This window comes from Coregonus lavaretus (genome assembly GCF_964263955.1).
Source record: "Coregonus lavaretus genome assembly, chromosome: 25".
NCBI lineage: Eukaryota > Metazoa > Chordata > Actinopteri > Salmoniformes > Salmonidae > Coregonus > Coregonus lavaretus.
In genome coordinates, this window is record NC_140012.1 from 28,435,855 (window position 1) to 28,459,716 (window position 23,862).

Consider the following 23,862-nt stretch of genomic DNA (forward strand, 5'->3'; position numbering starts at 1 on the left):
CTCACCGTTCTTGTGATCATTTTGACCCCACGGGGTGAGATCTTGCGTGGAGCCCCAGATCGAGGGAGATTATCAGTGGTCTTGTATGTCTTCCATTTCCTAATAATTGCTCCCACAGTTGATTTCTTCAAACCAAGCTGCTTACCTATTGCAGATTCAGTCTTCCCAGCCTGGTGCAGGTCTACAATTTTGTTTCTGGTGTCCTTTGACAGCTCTTTTGTCTTGGCCATAGTGGAGTTTGGAGTGTGACTGTTTGAGGTTGTGGACAGGTGTCTTTTATACTGATAACAAGTTCAAACAGGTGCCATTAATACAGGTAACGAGTGGAGGACAGAGGAGCCTCTTAAAGAAGAAGTTACAGGTCTGTGAGAGCCAGAAATCTTGCTTGTTTGTAGGTGACCAAATACTTATTTTCCACCATAATTTGCATGGATTTTTTTCTTCTCAATTTGTCTGTCATAGTTGACGTGTACCTATGATGAGAATTACAGGCCTCTCTCATCTTTTTAAGTGGGAGAACTTGCACAATTGGTGGCTGACTAAATACTTTTTTTCCCCACTGTATTTTTTTTAAAGAACCTAATGATCCTCTGTGGCGGAGTTATGTTCTCTGGTGAAGTATTTTGAACGATTTTATTTAACAGGAGTAATTATACTGAACAAAAATATAAACGCAACAATTTCAACGATTTTACTGAGTTACAGTTCATATAAGGAAATCAGTCAATTGTAATACATTTATTAGGCTCTAATCTATGGATTATACATGACTGGGCAGGGGCGGAGCCATGGATGGGCCTGGGAGGGCATAAGCCCACCCACTTGGGAGCCTGTCCCACCCACTGGGGAGCCAGGCCCAGCCAATCAGAATTATTATATTTTATAACAGGCTAAAATACTCCTCAGTTTCATCAGCTGTCCGGGTGGCTGGTCTCAGACAATCCCCCAGGTGAAGAAGCCGGATGTGGAGGTCCTAGGCTGGTGTGGTTACACGTGGTCTGCGGTTGTGAGGCCGGTTGGACATACTGCCAAATTCTCTAAAATGACGTTGGTAGAGAAATGAACAGTACATTCTCTGGCAACAGCTCTGGTGGACATGATCTACACATACTGAGACAGAGAGGTGCTTTTTCACTCACGCCAATGCTTTATCTGAGATTGATGCGTCTTTCTGTCAGTGCGTGTCTCGGTCAAATAAATTATTAATATTTTCAATACTTTATTTGGACAGGCAAGGAGGTGCGGTAGGGCGGGCCAGGCCCTCTAAGGCCTGCCCATAACGCCGGCCCTGCCTCCATGGCCCTCTGGGACTCTGGGAAAGACACAGTCCCCTCTTCCTCTGCCACTCCAGGCTTATCTGCCTTCCCTTCCTCCCAGCAGCATGGCCCATTTTAAGGCCAGCCAGATGTGTCTCCCCATTGTGCATGTAGGCCCCTTGCCAGCTACGCTATCTCTCTGTTTCCTAACACCCCCCCCCCCCCCCCCCCATGTTGCCCAGCCAAGATCACCTCATAGGAAACCTCATGGACTCAAGCTCTATGTGAGAGAAACATTGTGATATCACTGAAGACATGCTAAGACTCTGGACCTCTCAAGGAGAATAAAGTGCTAACATATAATGGGACCGTCTGCCCTTAATCATCAGCGTGTACAGGGCTAAACCGTCATAGCACACAGCAGCCAACGACCAAGTTAAGCACTCCTTTGAATAGAGCCTGAGGGGAGCATAGGTGTAGCTAGGTGTACCAGACAGAATGAGCTATTGCAGAGTCAGCGAAACTGCATCAATATGGCCACAAGCACTCCTGCATCGCGGTGTTGGAAAACTTTTTCAGACTATGTGTTTTTCCCAAATGGCACCCTATTCCCTATATGGTGCAATACTTTTGACAAGAGCCCTATGGGCCCAGATCAAAAGAAGTGCACTATATAGGGAATAGGGTGCCATTTGTGATTCCGCCTACGAGCCTTCCGGTCTTTTTCTTACTCTTTAATTTAGTTACAAAGAACTGCACTAAATCTACCTTTAATCAGAAGAAGTGCTGAATATTCAATTTGGGGTATGGTAATTATTTATCTAGTGTATTAATAATGATTGGCCCCCTGGAGTGACTATTGGTGATTAGGTATGAAGAAAAGGTTCATTAGCGATCATAAGCAATGTTAGTCTTAGGGGCAAAACATGTTTTTGAGGGCGGTAGTGTGAAGTCAGCATTTTACCAAAGGTAACCATGGGGTAAGGCATCATGAAACATGGAGGGTTTTGAGAGAGAGAGGGAGAGGAAGAGAAGGGATCGAGAGAGAATGGGGGGGGGGTGGAAAGAAAGAGAGAGAGAGAGAGAGAGAGAGAGAGAGAGAGAGAGAGAGAGAGAGAGAGAGAGAGAGAGAGAGAGAGAGAGAGAGAGAGAGAGAGAGAGAGAGAGAGAGAGAGAGAGAGAGAGAGAGAGATGGGTAGAGAAAGAGATGGGGAGAGAAAGAGAGAGAGATGGAGAGAGAGCATAAAGATTAGACCATATACAGATGCTTGAATGGGGTAGTAGGCAGTCCACTTAACCCTTTCTCCTTTGCCAAGATAGTCCATCCACCTGACAGGTGTGGCATATCAAGAAGCTGATTAAACAGCATGATCATTACACAGGTGCACCTTGTGCTGGGGACAATAAAAGGCCACTCTAAAATGTGCAGTTCTTTCACACAGCACAATGCCACAGATGTCTCAAGTTTTGAGGGAGAGTGCAATTGGCATGCTGACTGCAGGAATGTCCACCAGAGTTGTTGCTAGAGAATTGAATGTTAATTTATCTACCATAAGCTGCCTCCAACAACGTTTTAGAGAATTTGGCAGTACGTCCAACCGGCCTCACAACCGCAGTCCACGTGTAACCACGCCAGCCCAGGATCTCCACATCCAGCTTCTTCACCTGCGGGATCATCTGAGACCAACCACCCGGACAGCTGATGAAACTGGGTTTGCACAACCAAAGAATTTCTGCACAAACTCAGAAACTATCTCAGGGAAGCTCATCTGTGTGATCGTCGTCCTCACCAGGGTCTTGAGTTGACCTGACTGCAGTTGGGAGTCATAACCAACTTCAGTGGGCAAATGTTCACCTTTCGATGGCCACTGGCATGCTGGAGAAGAGTGCTCTTCACGGATGGATCCCGGTTTCAACTGTACCAGGAAGATGACAGACAGCATGTATGGAGTTGTGTGGGTGAGCGGTTTGCTTATGTCAACATTGTGAACAGAGTGCCCCATGGTGGCGGTGGGGTTATGGTATGGGCAGGCATAAGCTATGGACAACGAACACAATTGCATTTGATCTATCGCAATTTGAATGAACAGAGATACTGTGATGAGATCCTGAGGCCCATTGTCGTGCCATTCAACCGCCGCCATCACCTCATGTTTCAGCATGATAATGCACGGCCCCATGTCGCAAGGATCTGTACACAATTCCTGGAAGCTGAAAATGTCCCAGTTCTTCCATGGCCTGCATACTCACCAGACATGTCACCCATTGATCTGTTTGGGATGCTCTGGATCGACGTGTACGACAGCGTGTTCCAGTTCCCGCCAATATCCAGCAACTTTGCACAGCCATTGAAGAGGAGTGGGACGATATTCCACAGGCCTCAATCAACAGCCTGATCAACTCTATGCAACGGAAATGTGTCGTGCTGCTGGAGGCAAATGGTGGTCACACCAGATACTGGCTGGTTTTCTGATCCATGCCCCTACCTTTTTTTAAAGGTATCTGTGACCAACAGATGCACATCTGTATTCCCAGTCATGTGAAATCCATAGATTAGAGCCTAATGAATTTATTTCAATCGACTGATTTCCTTATATGAATTGTAACTCATTACAATCTTTGAAATGGTTACATGTTGTGTTTATATTTTTGTTCAGTGCTGCTGTTTGCAAAAAATTGGGAGTTGTTGAGAAAAAATTGGTTCTATTGGTTCTACAGCCAGATTAGTCTTCTCTTTTCAGCAGTAGGCATTTGCTTTCCAAACTATGCGCTTTTTCCGTGATTGTATTTAGAAATATTCAGAAGGCAAACAGGCAGCTGCAAACAACCATAGAAATATAATCCATAGTTGGCAGTTTCCATTCAAGTCAGGACCGGCAGGCATTGCTAAAGTACCCATGAGTTTAACAGGTTAAGAGGTTCCAATACCCTTGTATGGATTATATGTCTATGGCCACAATGCAACGAGCTGTATATATGGCGTGCATGCTGCCCAATTTGTGGCCTTCCCGACTGTAGGCAACCGGTAACTGCCAAAATAAAGGAAACACTTGAGTAAATGATGGATACAAAGTATATGTTATGGTGTCGGGTTCATTGTCCTGGCATGGTTTAGGTCCACTTGTAGAATCTGTTCTGGCAACACCCTTTTAAGACACTTTATGTTGGTGTTTCGTTTATTTTAGCGGTTACATGTCTGCACTTGTGATAACATTTTATCCACAGTTCTTTTTTTTAAACGATTGGTCCTCTGTGGCCAAATGATGCTCTCTGGTGTATTTTGAACATTGAGAGTGGGCTCCTGTGGTTGGGCTTGGGACCAGGCCCTGACTCACACAATTGACCAGTTACATTTATTTATTATGCCGTTTTTTATTTGTATTTTATGAATCAGTTATCCAATCAAGGCAGGGCCTCCCAGTAACCCACGTGGGCCCCCTACCTCCACTCCTCCCCCCATCTGATGATTAGCAGAGCGGCAGCAGGCTGTCTACACTCATTGAGAGCGTGTTACTGAATCCTCCTGTGGTTGGCAGTTGCTATAAAAAAAAATATATATATATATATATACACTACATGTACAATATATATAATTTATACTGTGTATATTTCAATGATTATTGTAATTTTTTTATTATTTGTTTTGCTGCCTCTTGGCTACGGGCCTGGGCCCAGGGGCTTCAGCCCCGGTAAGCCCCTGCATTACTCCAGCCCTGAGCTTCAGCAGGAGGAGTATTGTCCTTCCTATCCAGTCTCTATTCACTACATGGGCTATTTATCCCACCCCCCTTCACTCCCTCTTAACCCCCCCTGGATCCTGTATTGCGTTTCCATCCCACTGTATGCTAGCCAGTACACAGCTACATATACAGCAACATGATGTCAGCTGGAAAGGGATACACTGCTGTTTCAACCTGTGTTTACTTTGCTGTCGATCACGTTTCGGCTCTGTGGTTGAAAGAAACCACATAAACCTGAGAAATACACAATAGAATAAGACACCGTGGCCGGCCGGCTGGTGTACATATGTAAAGAAATACACTCTTAATCCATTTGTGTTTGTGTGTGTGTGCGTGCGTGCATTAGTGAGGTTGGGCACTGATGTTGGGCGATTAGGCCTGGCTCACAGTCGGTGTTCCAATTCATCTCAAAGGTGATCGATGGGGTTGAGGTCAGGGCTCTGTGCAGGCCAGTCAAGTTCTTACACACCGATCTCGACAAACCATTTCTGTATTGACCTCGCTTGTGCACGGGGTCATTGTCATGCTGAAACAAGATAGGGTCTTCCCCAAACTTTTGCCATAGAATTTGAAGGATTAAATTGTCTAGAATGTCATTGTACACTGTAGCGTTAAGATTTCCCTTCATTGGAACTAAGGGGCCTGGCCTGAACCATGAAAAACAGCCCCAGACCATTATTCCTCCTCCACCAAACTTTACAGCTGACACTATGCATTGGGGCAGGTAACGTTCTTGTATTCGTATTTGTATTTATTATGGATCCCCATTATCCGCCAAGGCAGCAGCTACTCTTCCTGGGGTCCAGCAAAATTAAGGCAGTTATACAATTTTAAAAACATTATACTATATTCACAGATTTCACAACACACTGTGTGCCCTCAGGCCCCTACTCCACCACTACCACATATCTACAGTACAAAATCCATGTGTACGTTTGAATAAAGTGCGTATGCTATCGTGTATGCATGTGTCTGTGCCTTTGTGTTGCTTCACAGTCCCCACTGTTCCATAAGGTGTATTTCTATCTGTTTTTTAAATCTAATTTTACTGCTTGCATCAGTAACTTGATGTGGAATAGAGTTCCATGTAGTCATGGCTCTATGTAGTACTGTGCGCCTCCCATAGTCTGTTTCTTGTGGGGTATGCATGGGTGTCCGAGCTGTGTGTAAGTAGTTCAAGCAGACAGCTCATTGCATTCAACATGTCAATACCTCTCATAAATCCATGTAGTGATGAAGTCAATCTCTGCTCCACTTTGAGCCAGGAGAGATTGACATGCATATTATTAATGTTAGCTCTCTGTGTACATCCTAGGGCCAGCCGTGCTGCCCTGTTCTGAGCCAATTTTCCTAAGTCCCTTTTTGTGGCACCTAACCACACGACTGAACAGTAGTCCAGGTGCGACAAAACTAGGGCCTGTATGACCTGCCTTGTTGATAGTGTTGTTAAAAAGGCAGAGCAACACTTTATTATGGACAGACTTCTCCCCATCTTATCTACTGTTGTAATACAATCCAGGATTACTCCAAGCAGTTTAGTCACCTCAACTTGCTCAATTTCCACATTATTTATTACAAGTTTTAGTTGAGGTTTAGGGTTTAGTGAATGATTTGTCCCAAATACAATGCTTTTAGTTTTAGAAATATTTAGGACTAACTTATTCCTTGCCACCCACTCTGAAACTAATTGCAGCTCTGTGTTAAGTGTTGCAGTCATTTCAGTCACTGTAGTAGCTGACGTGTATAGTGTTGAGTCATCCGCGTACATAGACACACTGGCTTTACTCAAAGCCAGTGCCATGTCGTTAGTAAAGATTGAAAAAAGTAAGGGGCCTAGACAGCTGCCCTGGGGAATTCCTGATTCTACCTGGATTATGTTGGAGAGGCTTCCATTAAAGAACACCCTCTGTCGTCTGATAGACAGGTAACTCTTTATCCACAATATAGCAGGAGGTGTAAAGCCATGACATACGTTTTTCCAGCAGCAGACTATGATCGATAATGTCAAAAGCCACACTGAAGTCTAACAAAACAGCCCCTACAATCTTTTTATCATCAATTTCTCTCAGCCAATCATCAGTCATTTGTGTAAGTGCTTTGCTTGTTGAATGTCCTTCGCTATAAGCGTGCAGAAAATCTATTGTCAATTTGTTTACTGTAAAATAGCACTGTATCTGGTCGAACACAATTTTTTCCAAAAGTTTACTAAGGGTTGGTAACAGGCTGATTGGTCGGCTATTTGAGCCAGTAAAGGGGGTTTTACTATTCTTAGGTAGCTAAATAACTTTTGCTTCCGTGTTGCAACCGAGGACAGACGATTTTTACGCACTACGCGCTTCAGCACTCGGTGGTCCTGTTCAGTGAGCTTGTGTGGCCTACCACTTTGCGGCTGAGCCGTTGTTGTTCCTAGACATTTCTACTTCACAATAACAGCACTTACAGTTCACCCGGGGCAGCTCTAGCAGGGCAGAAATTTGACAAACTGACTTGTTCGAAAGGTGGCATCCTATGACAACACCACGTTAAAAGTCACTGAGCTCTTCAGTAAGGCCATTCTACTGCGAATGTTTGTCTATGGAGATTGCATGGCTGTGTGTTCGATTTTATACACCTGTCAGCAACAACTGTGGCTGAAATAACCGAATCCACTAATTTGAAGGGGTGTCCACATACTTTTGTATACTGTATGTAGTGGAATGGAAACTTGTGTGCTTGGAAAAACTGTCCAGTTTTGGTCATGTTGTGGGATAGCATGCAAAGCACACACACTAAAGGGGGAAAGGAAACATATTAATTCCTAGGCTGGTTCCTTTTTCCATCTACCAGATGATTTGTTATTGTTATTGTTTGTTGCATTGCCATGAGTTCCAGTCCGTCTAAATGCATTCGACCAATGACCATATCACTTGACAAAGAACCGGAGGTAAGATTAGTTTTTTATGGTTGGAGTTTTGAGCCCCCCCAAAAAAGAAGGAAACCCAAGACTTTTCACTGGCATTCCATGGCATTTTTACGATGTGCACGCAGGGCAGCGGCACAAACCACGTTCACGGACGGTAACCATTGGGAAAGCAGAACGAATGGCATTACACATGGGAGACGGGCCAAAGAGAGAACGGCCATAGCATGAAGCAGAGGATTTTCTCATCAAATCAAGCGCTTCGTTTTCTTGCCCAAAATGTCATTTATGCCCAGTTTGTGTTCATTTTTCCAAGAAGAAAATGTTAGCAAAAGGAACATTTCTGATCCTTTGGGGTTAGATTGTTAGATTGAGTTAGATTGTTTTGATAGCTGTCCCTGCACCTGCCTGATTATTTATACACAGTTATTCAGGAGGTGCAATGTCTGACAGAGTAGGTGGACAGAGGAGGAGAGAGAGGGGAGATGAAGAGAGAGAGGGGAGGTGGGAGGGGGTAGAGAGAGGGGCGTTACAATGATTTAGAGGGTGGCGGAGGTGGGCGGGGCTGTAGGGGTGAGGAGGAGGCCCCCTCTGACACCTTACACAGTTTGATTGACAGGTGCAGACAGGGATCCCGGTAACAAGTGGACTGCAGTTACTTCAGTTGTATGGAGGAAGGGGGAAGAAAAATACTTGGCTGTGACGAATCATTGGGCGGGCTCTGGCAGTTCAAAGGAATGGACTCTCATAAAGAGGAGTGGTGTGTGTGTGTGTGTGTGTGTGTGTGTGTGTGTGTGTGTGTGTGTGTGTGTGTGTGTGTGTGTGTGTGTGTGTGTGTGTGTGTGTGTGTGTGTGTGTGTGTGTGTGTGTGTGTTCCGGGGTGGGGGTGTTTAGAACTGAAGAATGTGTATGTGTGACAGACACAGACAGTGATCTATAGGAGAGAAGTTGGGGGGGTAGAATCTACTGGGTAGACATTTATTCATTATAGTCACAATGCATGTTACTAAGGCAAAGGGAAGATTAAAACAGCTTGGGAGCTTTCAGTCTGCTAGCCCAATTAGAGGGGTCCAGACACTGAAGATGGCAAGCTGGGTCCGACAGAAAAAATACAGGGGTTTTGTCGTGGTAAACATTCTGGACCAGCCATCTCCATACCATATCTCTGTCCCAAATGGCACAATATTCCCTATATAGTGCCCAATATAGTGCCTTACTTTTGACTAGAGCCCTATAGGCACTGGTCAAAGGTAGTACACTATGGAGGGAAAATGGTGCCATTTGGGACAGAGACCATATCATGTGTTACTTTCTCCTCCTTAAACACTAATCTGGTTTTTCTATGCCACTTCACCCTAATATATCTGTTGGCTGTCATATCGTACATCATTTTCTATTGCATTTTAATCAAAAAATTTGCTATATTGTATAATTTTTTTCTCACTCTCCTGTGTCTTGAGGAAAATATCATGCTGTGGTTCCCTGGAATTATAAGAATAGCAAATTAACCGACATGATTTTCTCTGATATAAATCATAAAACATCACAACAACACTTGGAGCTGAAAATCCCTCTGCATACTTTTACACCGCAGACGTCTAAGCCGATAAGAAAAACTATCTAACAATGCACAGAGGAAATGAGAATTAGACTTCTATTTATCCAGACAGTAAATTTGGATTAGGTTTACCCCAGTGTTTGGTTAGGACGGAGCGGGTCGATCCAGTTACTAAACCACAAACATCAGCCCGAGAGAGAGCCAGAGAGGGCTGTGGCCAGGGGAGCTAGGGGAGCCAAGCCCCCCCAACAGGGGGGACAACTGAGCAGGGGGAGGACAGGGGGGGACACCCCAGGAGGGCTCTCCTATTCCAGCTCAAACACAGACTATTTAAGAAATAAATAATAAAAATGCCTAACCCTGTTAAGTGTTAAGGGCAATTATTCTCATAACATTCAGATTGGAGCGTGAGGGGAATTTGAGTGCTGAATAGGTTCAGGATGTGCTGGTCTAGCATCGAGGCTGGCTTGACTTTCCAGTCAGTCAGTCAGTGCAGTGCCTGCAGCAAGACTAGATTGCCTTTCCTGAGCCTCCCTAAAAATATAGGCGGTGTAAAATGGCAAGAATGTTCCAATGTGACTTGATATAAGGAGGCGATTGTTTCATTACTCTCTCTCAGTGTCTCTCTTTTTCTTGCATTTCTCTCTCTCTCTCTCTCTCTCTCTTTTTCTCTCTTTTTCTCTCTCTCTCTTTCTCTCTCTCTCTCTCTCTCTCCCCTCAGAGGTAGTAAAGGCAGTAAAAATGGCTGGCAGTTATTTCTCATTGGCTGGAAGAGTTGTGTGGTGTGTAATTGGTCTTCTCTGGACTCAGGATCCCAAACCAGATCAAACCCGTCTGTCTGTCGCAGGGAGGAAGCAGTGTCTCACACCAAATCTGTTAAATTCATTACCGGAGAATATTATTCAATTAGGGCGACTCTATTAGAGGATGAACGTTTCCCTGTGTGGAATGTGGACATAGAAATATAATTAATAGAATGGGTATCCCCATTCAAGTCAATGGGTCTGTAATGGATGGACCATTCTATGGTGGAGGTTCTGTATCGGTGCCATAGCAAAGATCACCTCCAAATATCACTCCGTGATGCTTCAGTAGTTTGCTTTGGGGAGGATTTGACACTCTGGTCGTTAGGAGGGTAATTTGAGTCTCAAGGTCGGACACAAAAAAATTTAATTCAGCCAAACAAAGTGAAAAGGTAAAAAATATACAATTTCCCCACCACCGTTTTAGTTTGCTCATGTTTTAGGACAAATGGCAATGGAATGGCCCCCCTATCACCACAGTTATATTGTTTAGGACAAGGAAGGGCAAGAAAGAAACTGCATTCACACTATACAGAACATTATGGTGGTTTCAGTCAGTAATGAGAAACTTTTTCACACTCAAACACACCCAAACAGCATACAGGGTGAATGAGTGCAGCTAGTGGCAGGACCATACTGGCCTGGTGCTGAAACTCTGATGTAGCTAAAATAACAGATGAGACTTCATTCAAAAGTCCAATGTATACTTTGAGAGAATAAAGTTGGGAGGAATGAGTGGATGACGGCTTGTCTTTCAGCACTGAATTTGGAAATCAGGAAAATTGCAGCTTAGTGCTACATCTGAAGAGCCTTGGCACAGCAAAATCAGGATTCAATCAGCTTCAAGTTCCTCTGTGTCCACATCGCTAAGGACCTATCATAGTCCAAACACACCTACACAGTCGTGAAGAGGGCACGACAACGCCTCTTTCCCCTCAGGAGGCTGAAAATATTTGTCAGTGGACCTCAGATCATCAAAAAGTTCTAGAGCTGCACCATTGAGAGCATCTTGACTGGCCGCATCACCGCTTGGTATGGTATCTGCTCAGACTACGACCGCAAGGCACTACAGAGGTTAGTGCGTACGGCCCAGTATATCACAGGCGTCGAACTCCCTGCCATCCAGGACATCTATACCAGGCGGTGTCAAAGGAAGGCCCTGAAAATTGTCAAAGACTCCAGCACCCCCCCCAAGACATAGACTGTTTTCTCTGCTACTGCATGGCAAACAGTACCTGAGCGCTAAGTCTGGGACCAAAAGGCTGAACAGCTTCTACCCCCAAGCCATAAGACTTCTAAATAGTTAACCAAATAGCTACCCAGACTATCTGCAATGACCCTTTTTGCACACACACTGGACTCTCACTCACACATACTGCACACTCACACATACTTGCACTGACACTCCAACACATACACACACACACTCAGACACACACACACAACACACACACACACACACACACACACACACACACACCACTCACACACACAATTACACACTCATCACATACACTGCTGCTACTGTCTATTATCTACCCTGTTGCATAGTCACTTTACCCCTACCTACAGTTGAAGTCGGAAGTTTACATACACTTAGGTTGGAGTCATTAAAACTTGTTTTTCAACCACTCCACAAATTTCTTGTTAACAAACTATAGTTTTGGCAAGTCGGTTAGGACATCTACTTTGTGCATGACACAAGTAATTTTTCCACCAATTGTTTACAGACCGATTATTTCACTTATAATTCACTGTATCACAATTCCAGTGGGTCAGAAGTTTACATCCACTAAGTTGACTGTGCCTTTAAACAGCTTGGAAAATTCCAGAAAAAGATGTCATGGCTTTAGAAGCTTCTGATAGGCTAATTGACATCATTTGAGTCAATTGGAGGTGTACCTGTGGATGTATTTCAAGGCCTACCTTCAAACTCAGTGCCTCTTTGCTTGACATCATGGGAAAATCAAAAGACCTCAGAAAATAAATTGTAGACCTCCACAAGTCTGGTTCATCCTTGGGAGCAATTTCCAAACGCCTGAAGGTACACGTTCATCTGTAAAACAAGTATAAACACCATGGGACCACGCAGCCGTCATACCGCTCAGGAAGGAGACGCGTTCTTTCTCCTAGAGATGAACGTACTTTGGTGCGAAAAGTGCAAATCAATCCCAGAACAACAGCAAAGGACCTTGCTGGAGGAAACAGGTACAAAAGTATCTATATCCACAGTAAAACGAGTCCTATATCGACATAACCTGAAAGGCCGCTCAGCAAGGAAGAAGCCACTGCTCCAAAACCGCCATAAAAAAGCCAGACTACGGTTTGTATCTGCACATGGGGACAAAGATCGTACTTTTTGGAGAAATGTCCTCTGGTCTGATGAAACAAAAATAGGACTGTTTGGCCATAATGACCATTGTTATATTTGGAGGAAAAAGGGGGCTGCTTGCAAGCCGAAGAACATCATCCCAACAGTGAAGCACGGGGGTGGCAGCATCATGCTGTGGGGGTGCTTTGCTGCAGGTGGGACTGGTGCACCTCACAAAATAGATGGCATCATGAGGAAGGAAAATTATATTGAAGCAACATCTCAAGACATCAGTCAGGAAGTTAAAGCTTGGTCGCAAATGGGTCTTCCAAATGGACAATGACCCCAAGCATACTTCCAAAGATGTGGCAAAATGGCTTAAGGACAACAAAGTCAAGGTATTGGAGTGGCCATCACAAAGCCCTGACCTCAACCCTATAGAAAATATGTGGGCAGAACTGAAAAAGCGTGTGCGAGCAAGGAGGCCTACAAACCTGACTCAGTTACACCAGCTCTGTCAGCAGGAATGGGCCAAAATTCACCCAACTTATTGTGGGAAGCTTGTGGAAGGCTACCCAAAATGTTTGACCCAAGTTAAACAATTTAAAGGCAATGCTACCAAATACTAATTGAGTGTATGTAAACGTCTGACCCACTGGGAATGTGATGAAAGAAATAAAAGCTGAAATAAATAATTCTCTCTACTATTATTCTGACATTTCACATTGTTAAAATAAAGTGGTGATCCTAACTGACCTAAGACAGGGAATTTTTACTAGGATTAAATGTCAGGAATTGTGAAAAACTAAGGTGTATGTAAACTTCCGACTTCAACAGTATCTACCTCAAATACCTCGTACCTCTGCACATTGACTCGTTACTGGTACCCTGTGTATATAGCTAAGTTATCATTGTGTCTTCCAATTATTTTTTCTCTATTATTATTATTATTATTGATATTTTATTGTATTCCTCATTGCTGGGATGGGCCCTTAAGTAAGCATTTCCCTGTTAGTCTACACCTGTTGTTTACGAAGCATATGACAATAAAAATGTGATTTTATTAGATTCTATGTAAAAATAGTACAAGTTTGTGTTATGTTTGTTCAATGTGGAAAACTAATAACCAAGTGGAGGAAGAAGAGGAGAAGGAGCATGCTGGGTAGAGCTAACCCCAGTGACGCAAGCAGTCCCTGGGCTGAGGGAGGCCAATGAGGGGGGCGAGAGAGGGGCATCGCAGCGCTGCGAGGGGTTGGGAGGGGGGCAGATGGCCCCGGTGGGTTAGAGTTAGCCCCGGTGGTAAGGCAGGAGCCACACAATTTCACGGCGTATTTTCTGCAGATGTGTCTGTGGTAACTGGAGCGAGGGGGCCGTTGGGCCACTGACAGGCCTGATGGATAGCCCTGGATAGCCCTGCAGCAGCCCCACTGAGAGGGACCAGGGGTGGTCGAGGCGCCTCCACACAACAAAACACTATGGCTGCGCCCAAATGGCACCCTATGGGCCCTGGTCAAAAGTAGTGCAGTATATACGAAATAGGGTGCCATTTGGGAAACAGACGGTGTCCATACTCCAGACCCATATCTGGTTACAGGGCAGAAAAAACTGTTTAGATATGAAAACAACACATAACAGTAAGCCTTGCCTTCTTATCTTCTGTCTACCCGTGACTGTCTACTCTGAGACTGGTGGCGTAGGAAAACAAACATGTTTGGGAGAGCCAAGGAGGCATTCATAACGTTTAAGGGATCAGCCTGTGTATGTGTGTGCGTGTGTGCGCATGTGTTTGTGCCAATGTGCATGCGCATTGTTGTGTGTGTGTGCGCGTGTGTGCGTACCAACATGTGTGTGCATGGGTGTGTGTGTGTGTTTGTGTGTGCGCAGGTTTGTGTGTGTGTGTGTGTGTGTGTGCTGGATGCACAGACTGAGATAGAGTAGACACAGCTGTCCAGGGAGTGTGTGTTCTGCAAGATGGCCACTACTCCTTCCAGCTCTGTGTCTGTCAGCTTTATGTCTCCAGAGTACTTCGCTTTATCAATCCATTGACCAGCTCTTAACAGGTCATACATACACAGATGCAGAACAACAAGCCTGTTTAAATGCTTTAAACCACTACTAGTAAATCGCTAAGGAATAAAGATGTTGCTACTTGTCAGGCTTATAGTGGACCTAAGGAAAGTTTATCCAGTCAGTGATGAGAAATTTTATAAAACTGAATGGTCGTGAGAAAATGTAAAATATTGCCATGAAATTGAATATATTTTCATTACATTATTTATTTAATCTGACTTTGAAAAAGTTAAGCCAACTTGGCAACTTTAGGAAAACTAATAAGCATGTCAAGTGGAGGTAGAAAAATGAAGGTACACATGAACGATTTCCCATTCACCTAATGCACCATGCAATCTCTCATGAAAGGTGTGGAATTTCCCCTAGGATCAGCCAATAACATGCTTGCGATGCATGATCAATGTGATTCATTGGTTGTTGACAATGAAACAGATGTTTTGTAACACGAAACATTTGTCTTGCTCAACACTTCCGAAACATGCCAGTTTTTTTATCCGGTTCAAATATGAGAACCTGTGTTTTAGGAACAATTGGGAATATTACATCACAAAATAATTGTTTCCGAGAAATAAATTAAGACGTTAATTGATTTGCACTCAATCATCACTAATACGATTTATGACTCTGTACAACAGTCAATATAATGTCTCTATAGGGAGTCATTCAACCAGATTATATTGTAACTGAAGCGAACATATTGCAATTCATGAGCAATTTACGTTCAACATTTACATCAGATAGAAATTAATTACAATCAACTACATGGGCAAAAGCAATGGAGATGTAATGAGTAAATTGAGTGCTGACTGATCCATATTATGATTCATTTATTCTGATTTCATGGATAGCTATACTTCTCATCTATATGTTAGTGGGTTGTTGTTGTTGTTGTCACTTGATTCTAACTTTGACCTTGATAGATAGACAGAAGACTGGACATTGACAGTAGGCTACTGTCCATATGATTAGTAGACCAGTAGGCATATCATTAGCTCACATAGAGCAACTGTAAGACCCAGTTTCAGAGATGATAAAATAGAATAGCCCCCTATAAACTCTCCATATGGCCACTCCCTCCCCCACCCAGTCTCACATCCAGCAGGGGGGCTAATCGGCTTGGCCAGGACCAGGGGAGGTGAGGTGAGGTGGGGGACGGAGACGTCTGAGGGTGGAGGGCAATCAGACGGCAGACAGCCAGGCCAGACCACCATATAATCCCAGAGGAAGCGAGAGAGAGAAAGGGAGGGAGGGAGGGAGGGAGGGAGGAAGGGAGGGAGCGAGAGAGAGAGAGAGAGAGAGAGAGAGAGAGAGAGAGAGAGAGAGAGAGAGAGAGAGAGAGAGAGAGAGAGAGAGAGAGAGAGAGAGAGAGAGAGAGAGAGAGAGAGAGAGAGAGAGAGAGAGAGAGAGAGAGAGAGAGAGAGAGAGAGAGAGAGAGAGAGAGAGAGAGAGAGAGAGAGAGAGAGAGAGAGAGAGAGAGAGAGAGAGAGAGAGATGACGACGCTTGACCAGACCACGGATTAGATAACCAGGAAGAGGCCTATACAGCAGGGATGAACAAGAGCTCTTAGATGGAGAGAGAGATGGAAGGATGAAGAGGGGGGAGGATAAGGTAGATAGAGAGAGAGAGGGGGGGGGGGGGGCTGGTGAGGGAGTAAGGGAGTAGGGTAAGGAAAAGGTAGAGCGTGCCATGCCAGGGGAAATAAAGAGGATAAGAAGAGGATAGAGAAGCCAATCACTAAGTTAACAAGTCCTAATGAGGAACTCAAGCTAAATGGTCCATGTTTATCTTAATACCCTTGCTTAAAGGGCCATAAGGGGGCCAGGGAAGAGTTAGACCTGGGAGGAGGCGGTGGGAGATCTAAGATTAAGAAGATTGTAGAGAAAAGCTCCAGACAATATGTGATTACATAAATGCCTTCAGATTTACTGCATCCAGATTGACTGTTTTGAGATTATTGATAATTGAATGGTGGTTCCAAATACCTGTATAATAAAATCGTAAGTCATTTTGTGGTTATTTGAAAACTGTATTGGAGTGAGTTTTCCGCAATCAAAGCCCTGCTATTGAAGCACTAACATACAGTATTGCCACAAGCAAGGAGCAATAGAGTGAGAAGAACATTGACGCACATTAAGAAGGAACTAAGCTATGGCGCTTACTGTACCAAGCATGGCTGTAAGTATTACTGTGTGTGTGTGTGTGTGTGTGTGTGTGTGTGTGTGTGTGTGTGTGTGTGTGTTTGTTTGTTTGTTTGTTTGTTTGTTTGTTTGTTTGTTTGTGTGTGTGTGTGTATATGTGTGTGTATATGTGTGTGTATATGTGTGTGTATATGTGTGTGTGTGTGTGTGTGTGTGTGTGTGTGTGTGTGTGTGTGTGTGTGTGTGTGTGTGTGTGTGTGTGTGTGTGTGTATGTGTGTGTGTGTGTGTGTCAGTGAGGGAGAACATGAGAGCATCTGTCCCTCTGTTTTGTCCATCTGTCCATTCTGTGATCTCAGAGGGAGCACTAGGAGCATGTTGGTCTGTGAGTCTGTAGGCATGTGTGTATGAATCCCCCTAGAGTCTAAGGGCCCGGGGCTGGGTTTCTGCTAAGTTAACATATGCAATTGTTTTAAGATTGGTCATACTAAGGATCACTTAGCTATTTCATTTAGAAATGTAGAACCCCTCTAGGGATTATATATACAGTGGGGGGGAAAAGTATTTAGTCAGCCACCAATTGTGCAAGTTCTCCCACTTAAAAAGATGAGAGAGGCCTGTCATTTTCATCATAGGTACACGTCAACTATGACAGACAAAATGAGAAAAAAGATTCCAGAAAATCACATTGTAGGATTTTTAATGAATTATTTGCAAATCATGGTGGAAAATAAGTATTTGGTCAATAACAAAAGTTTCTCAATACTTTGCTATATACGGTTTGTTGGCAATGACACAGGTCAAACGTTTTCTGTAAGTCTTCACAAGGCTTTCACACACTGTTACTGGTATTTTGGCCCATTCCTCCATGCAGATCTCCTCTAGAGCAGTGATGTTTTGGGGCTGTCGCTGGGCAACACGGACTTTCAACTCCCTCCAAAGATTTTCTATGGGGTTGAGATCTGGAGACTGGCTAGGCCACTCCAGGACCTTGAAATGCTTCTTACGAAGCCACTCCTTTGTTGCCCGGGCGGTGTGTTTGGGATCATTGTCATGCTGAAAGACCCAGACATGTTTCATCTTCAATGCCCTTGCTGATGGAAGGAGGTTTTCACTCAAAATCTCATGATACATGGCCACATTCATTCTTTCCTTTACACGGATCAGTCGTCCTGGTCCCTTTGCAGAAAAACAGCCCCAAAGCATGATGTTTCCACCCCCATGCTTCACAGTAGGTATGGTGTTCTTTGGATGCAACTCAGCATTCTTTGTCCTCCAAACACGACGAGTTGAGTTTTTACCAAAAAGTTCTATTTTGGTTTCATCTGACCATATGACATTCTCCCAATCCTCTTCTGGATCATCCAAATGCACTCTAGCAAACTTCAGACGGGCCTGGACATGTACTGGCTTAAGCAGGGGGACACGTCTGGCACTGCAGGATTTGAGTCCCTGGCGGCGTAGTGTGTTACTGATGGTAGGCTTTGTTACTTTGGTCCCAGCTCTCTGCAGGTCATTCACTAGGTCCCCCCGTGTGGTTCTGGGATTTTTGCTCACCGTTCTTGTGATCATTTTGACCCCACGGGGTGAGATCTTGCGTGGAGCCCCAGATCGAGGGAGATTATCAGTGGTCTTGTATGTCTTCCATTTCCTAATAATTGCTCCCACAGTTGATTTCTTCAAACCAAGCTGCTTACCTATTGCAGATTCAGTCTTCCCAGCCTGGTGCAGGTCTACAATTTTGTTTCTGGTGTCCTTTGACAGCTCTTTGGTCTTGGCCATAGTGGAGTTTGGAGTGTGACTGTTTGAGGTTGTGGACAGGTGTCTTTTATACTGATAACAAGTTCAAACAGGTGCCATTAATACAGGTAACGAGTGGAGGACAGAGGAGCCTCTTAAAGAAGAAGTTACTGGTCTGTGAGAGCCAGAAATCTTGCTTTTTTTTTTTTTTTTTTTTTTTTTTTTCGGGGGGATGGATCAGCTTAATATTGCAGATAGATTGTATCTTCTATCAATGTAATTGTCTGCATCACTTCCAATCCCCCATGTTTTTTTTTATTTTTTATATATATATATTCCCCTTTATTACTTTTCAACCCCACCATCCTTTCCCTACTTGGAGTAAATTAGTGAACAACAACGCCCAGGCCTCTACTTCCGGTCTATACTTACTATCTACACCTTATGGACAGAGTTAATTTTACAATAATTCTATATCTATATATATATATATATACATACATACACATACACACACACATACATATATATATATATATATATATATATACATACATATATATATACATATATATATATATATATATACATATATACACATACATATCTATTTATTTTTTTGCTCCTGAACTTCTTCTACTCTCAACCTCTCCGATCATTTTCATGATGTCCATCCGGTTTGCTTCTAAATGCCATATCTTTCTAACTGTGCTCTTTCCCAAAAGCTCCCAACATACAACCTATATACTTATTATGGACACAGTATGCTTACATTATTAGCTATCTTTGTTATTATTTGTTGTTATTTGTTATTAGTCCCATCCTTCAACTCTATTCAATACCTCCCATCTATCTCTTAACACCATCCATATAGGATTTCTATTTGCCATATATATTTCAACCATACTGTGATGTTTTACAAAAGTTCTGAACCTTTCTATTCTCATTGCTTCTACAGATTGTGAATTAAAAATAAACATTTTTGCTAAAAGTATTATTATATTATTGATTGATTGACTATGACTTTTCAGATCACCCAGTAATGCTATCTGCAAGGTTAGTTCCAGGTAAATATTGCAATCCTTTAGCCATTCCTGGACCTGTGTCCAAAAACAAGCTACAAATGGACAGAACCAAAACAAATGATCTAATGATTCTATCTCTTCACAGCAAAATCTGCAGAGCTGGGAAGATTGTATCCCCCATATAAATAACATTCTATTGGTAGCAAGAATTTTATATAATAATTTAAATTGAAAGATTCTAATTTTTGAATCCGGTGTCGTTTTGCGTGTCAGTTCATAAACACTATGCCATGGGATCGGTACGTCAAAGATCTCTTCCCAACTATTTTGCAATCTATATGGGACTGCTGTCAATCTTTTGGTCCTTAAGTGAAACTGATATACTTTTTTATTTATCACAGTTTTCCTTAACCAATTATGTTCTTTAATGCAAGGCCGACAGACAAGTTCCTTACTTTCTCCCCCTTCAACTTTCCTCTTCCACTTTTGCGGTAAGGCTGCAATTATTTGGTTGTAATTTTGGGTAGAGCAGACATTTCCATATGTTTTTATTAGCTGCATGTGCGACATAACTCCACCAGTCCTACCGATGATATCATTTACGAAGATTATACCTTTTTTAAACATTCTGTCAATAAATATAGGTTTTTTGTCAATTAGTATATTTGAATTTAACCACAATATTTGTTGCATTATTTGTTCTGTCGTTTCTGGAGGATTAAATTGAAATTGTAACCAACTTTCTATGGCTTGTTTTAGAAATAGTGACATTTGGGAGATTATTTCCTTTTCAAATAACTGAAAGTGAGAGGTTGTAATCTGAATAAAGGGAAAAAGGCCTTTCTTGAACAGTGGGTGAGACAATCTTACTAATTTGCTTGAGAACCAGTTCGGATTTAAGTATAACTTTTGGATGACTGAAGATTTTAGTGATAGGTCTAATGCTTTAATATTTAATAATTTCTGTCCTCCGAATTCATATTCATTATATAAATATGCTCTTTTAATTTTGTCTGGCTTGCCGTTCCAAATAAAATTGAATATTTTTTTCTCATATAATTTAAAAAACTGTTTGCTAGGCGTAGGCAAGACCATAAGCAAATAGGTAAACTGGGATAATACTAAAGAGTTAATCAGGGTGATTTTTCCACAAATTGACAGGTATTTTCCTTTCCATGGTAGTAAGATCTTATCTATTTTTGCTAACTTTCTATTAAAATTTATTGAAGTGAGATCATTTATTTCCTTTGGGATATGTATTCCAAGTATATCCACATCACCATCAGACCATTTTATTGGTAAACTACATGGTAATGTAAAAATTGTATTTTTTAGTGATCCAAGACGTAATATAGTACATTTGTCATAATTTGGTTTTAATCCAGAGAGGTTAGAAAATGTATCTAGATCCTCTATGAGGCTGTGGAGGGATTCTAGTTGTGGATCTAAAAGAAAACATGAATCATCTGCGTACAATGACACCTTTGTTTTTAAGCCCTGTATTTCTAATCCTCTGATATTATTATTGGATCTGATTTTAATAGCTAACATCTCGATGGCCACAATAAATAGATATGCCGATAGTGGACAACCTTGTTTCACTCCTCTTGACAGTTTGAAACTTTCTGAGAAATAGCCATTATTTACTATTTTACACCTAGGGTTACTATACATGATTTTGACCCATTTTATAAGAGATTCTCCAAAATTGAAATGCTCCAGGCATTTATATATGAATTCCAGTCGAACTTTATCAAATGCCTTTTCGAAGTCTGCTATGAATAGCAGGCCTGGTTTCCCATATTTTCCATAGTGTTCTATTGTTTCCAATACTTGCCTTATATTGTCTCCAATGTATCTTCCATGTAAAAAACCTGTCTGATTAGAATGAATAATATCCGACAATACCTTTTTAATTCTATGCGCTATACATTTTGCTAGGATTTTTGCATCACAACACTGAAGTGTAAGGGGCCTCCAATTTTGTAAATGGACTGGATCTTTATATTTTCCACTTGTATCCTGTTTCAGTAATAATGAGATCAGACCTTCTTCTTGAGTGTCAGATAATCTACAATTTACATAGGAGTGGTTAAAACATGCTAATAACGGTCCTCTTAGTATTTCAAAAAAGGTTTGGTATACCTCGATTGGTATGCCATCCAACCCTGGAGTTTTCCCGGACTTAAAGTCTTTAATTGCATCCAGAAGTTCCTCCTCTGTAATTTCACCTTCACATGAGTCTTTCTGTGTGGCTGTTAATTTGACATTATCAATAGGAAAAAAATCTCTACAATTAGCTTCAGTTAGAGGAGATGGAGGCGACTGAAAAGAAAACATATGCTTAAAATACTTTGTTTCTTCCTTCAAAATATCATTAGGTGAATTATGGGTGACTCCGTCAATTGTAACCAGTTTCATTAAGTTATTTTTGGTAGCATTCCTATGTTGAAGATTAAAAAAGAATTTTGTGCATTTTTCCCCATATTCCATCCAGTTTGCTTTATTTTTATAATATATTACACTTGATCTTTCTTGAATAAGTTTTTCCATTTCTTTTTGTTTTTCCTCTAATTTATTCTGAGCCTCTATGTTACAGTTTTTATTGCCATCTATCTGTTCTGTTAGACTTTCTATTTCCTTTCTTAGTATAAACTCTTTTGACCTAAATTGCTTTTGTTTTCGAGATGAGTACTGAATTGCATGGCCTCTAAAGGCACATTTAAAGGTGTCCCATACAATAAGGGGATTCGCTGTACCTAAGTTATGTTGGAAAAAGTCAGTTATAAATTCCTTTGTTCTAATTATAAATAAATTATCATCTAATAGGCTTTGATTAAATTTCCAATATCCTCGCCCACGTGGAAATTCAGTCAGAGTAATGTATATGCCTATTATATGATGGTCCGACCGCATTCTGTCCCCTATCAACACTTTTTTTACTTTTGGTGCCAACGAGAATGAGATAAGAAAGAAGTCAAGACGACTAGCTTGATTCAGTCTCCGCCATGTATATCTCACTAGATCAGCATATTTAAGCCTCCATATATCTACTAGTTCTAATGTATCCATGACATTCACAATTTCCTTAAGAGCATGTGGGTGATTGTTTGTGGTGTGATTTCCTTTTCGGTCCATTGAGCTATTTAAAACAGTATTATAATCCCCCACCATAATAATATTGTCTTGAGTTGCTTGCAGGCTTGATAATTTATTATATATATTGTCAAAGAATTGTGGATCATCATTATTTGGTCCGTAAAGGTTAATGAGCCATATCTGTTTATTGTCCAATACCATATTTAAAATAATCCATCTACCTTGCGTATCTATTTGGACAATTTGCACATTCGGATCGAAATTACTATTAATTAATATCATCACCCCTTTTGAATTTCTTTGCCCATGGGAGAAGTATATTTCCCCCCCCCATTCTTTTTTCCACGCTACTTCATCTCGAATTGTTGAATGAGTTTCCTGTATACAATAGATATTATATTCCTTCTCTTTGAGCCATGTAAATATTGTTCTTCTTTTGTTATTATCAGCTAAGCCATTACAATTATAACTGGCTATACTTATTTCACCATACACCATAATGAGATACAAGTTTCAAGTCTATTTATCATTATATATGTTTGTAAATTTACCAATAAAAAATAGCGTAATGATTGAGTGTCCATATAGCTGTACCGTGATATTTGCATTGCTACGGAGTAACCCTTCAATTGTTCTCCACTAATTCCCCCGCTAAAGCCCCTCCCCATCCCAAGTTGAGCCGTCATCCCAGTGATCAGCATCCCCCCCACGTCCCTCCGTATCCCTAAGGCCCTGAGAGGCCAGGACCCATCCATCGAAAACAGCACACAGTGCCACCCACAAAACAGAAGCAGGTTAACCGCCAAAAGCATTTCCAATGCTTTCACCTCTATATATATATATCTATATAACTATTATTTATTTATTTTATTATGCATATCCTATTTTCCATCATTATCAATTAATATGCGTAATAATGTCGGCAGTTCACGCATAGGATTCTAACATATAACCAGGATTGCCATTGTATTACATTTAATTCATTGACAAGCAATTATTATCCTAGCAAATAATTCCCGCGGTCCATCCCATACCCCCCCCCCCCCAACATCCCCACCCCCCCACAACAGATGCCAGACCAGCACACACGCACATACTCACATACTCCAACACACTCAACCCCCCTCCTCCACAATCCACCATAAAATCCAATACTCAACGGCTGTTATATCCCAGAGCCCAACCCGAGAAATAACTTGATCTACGAGTGCACATACAGTTAAA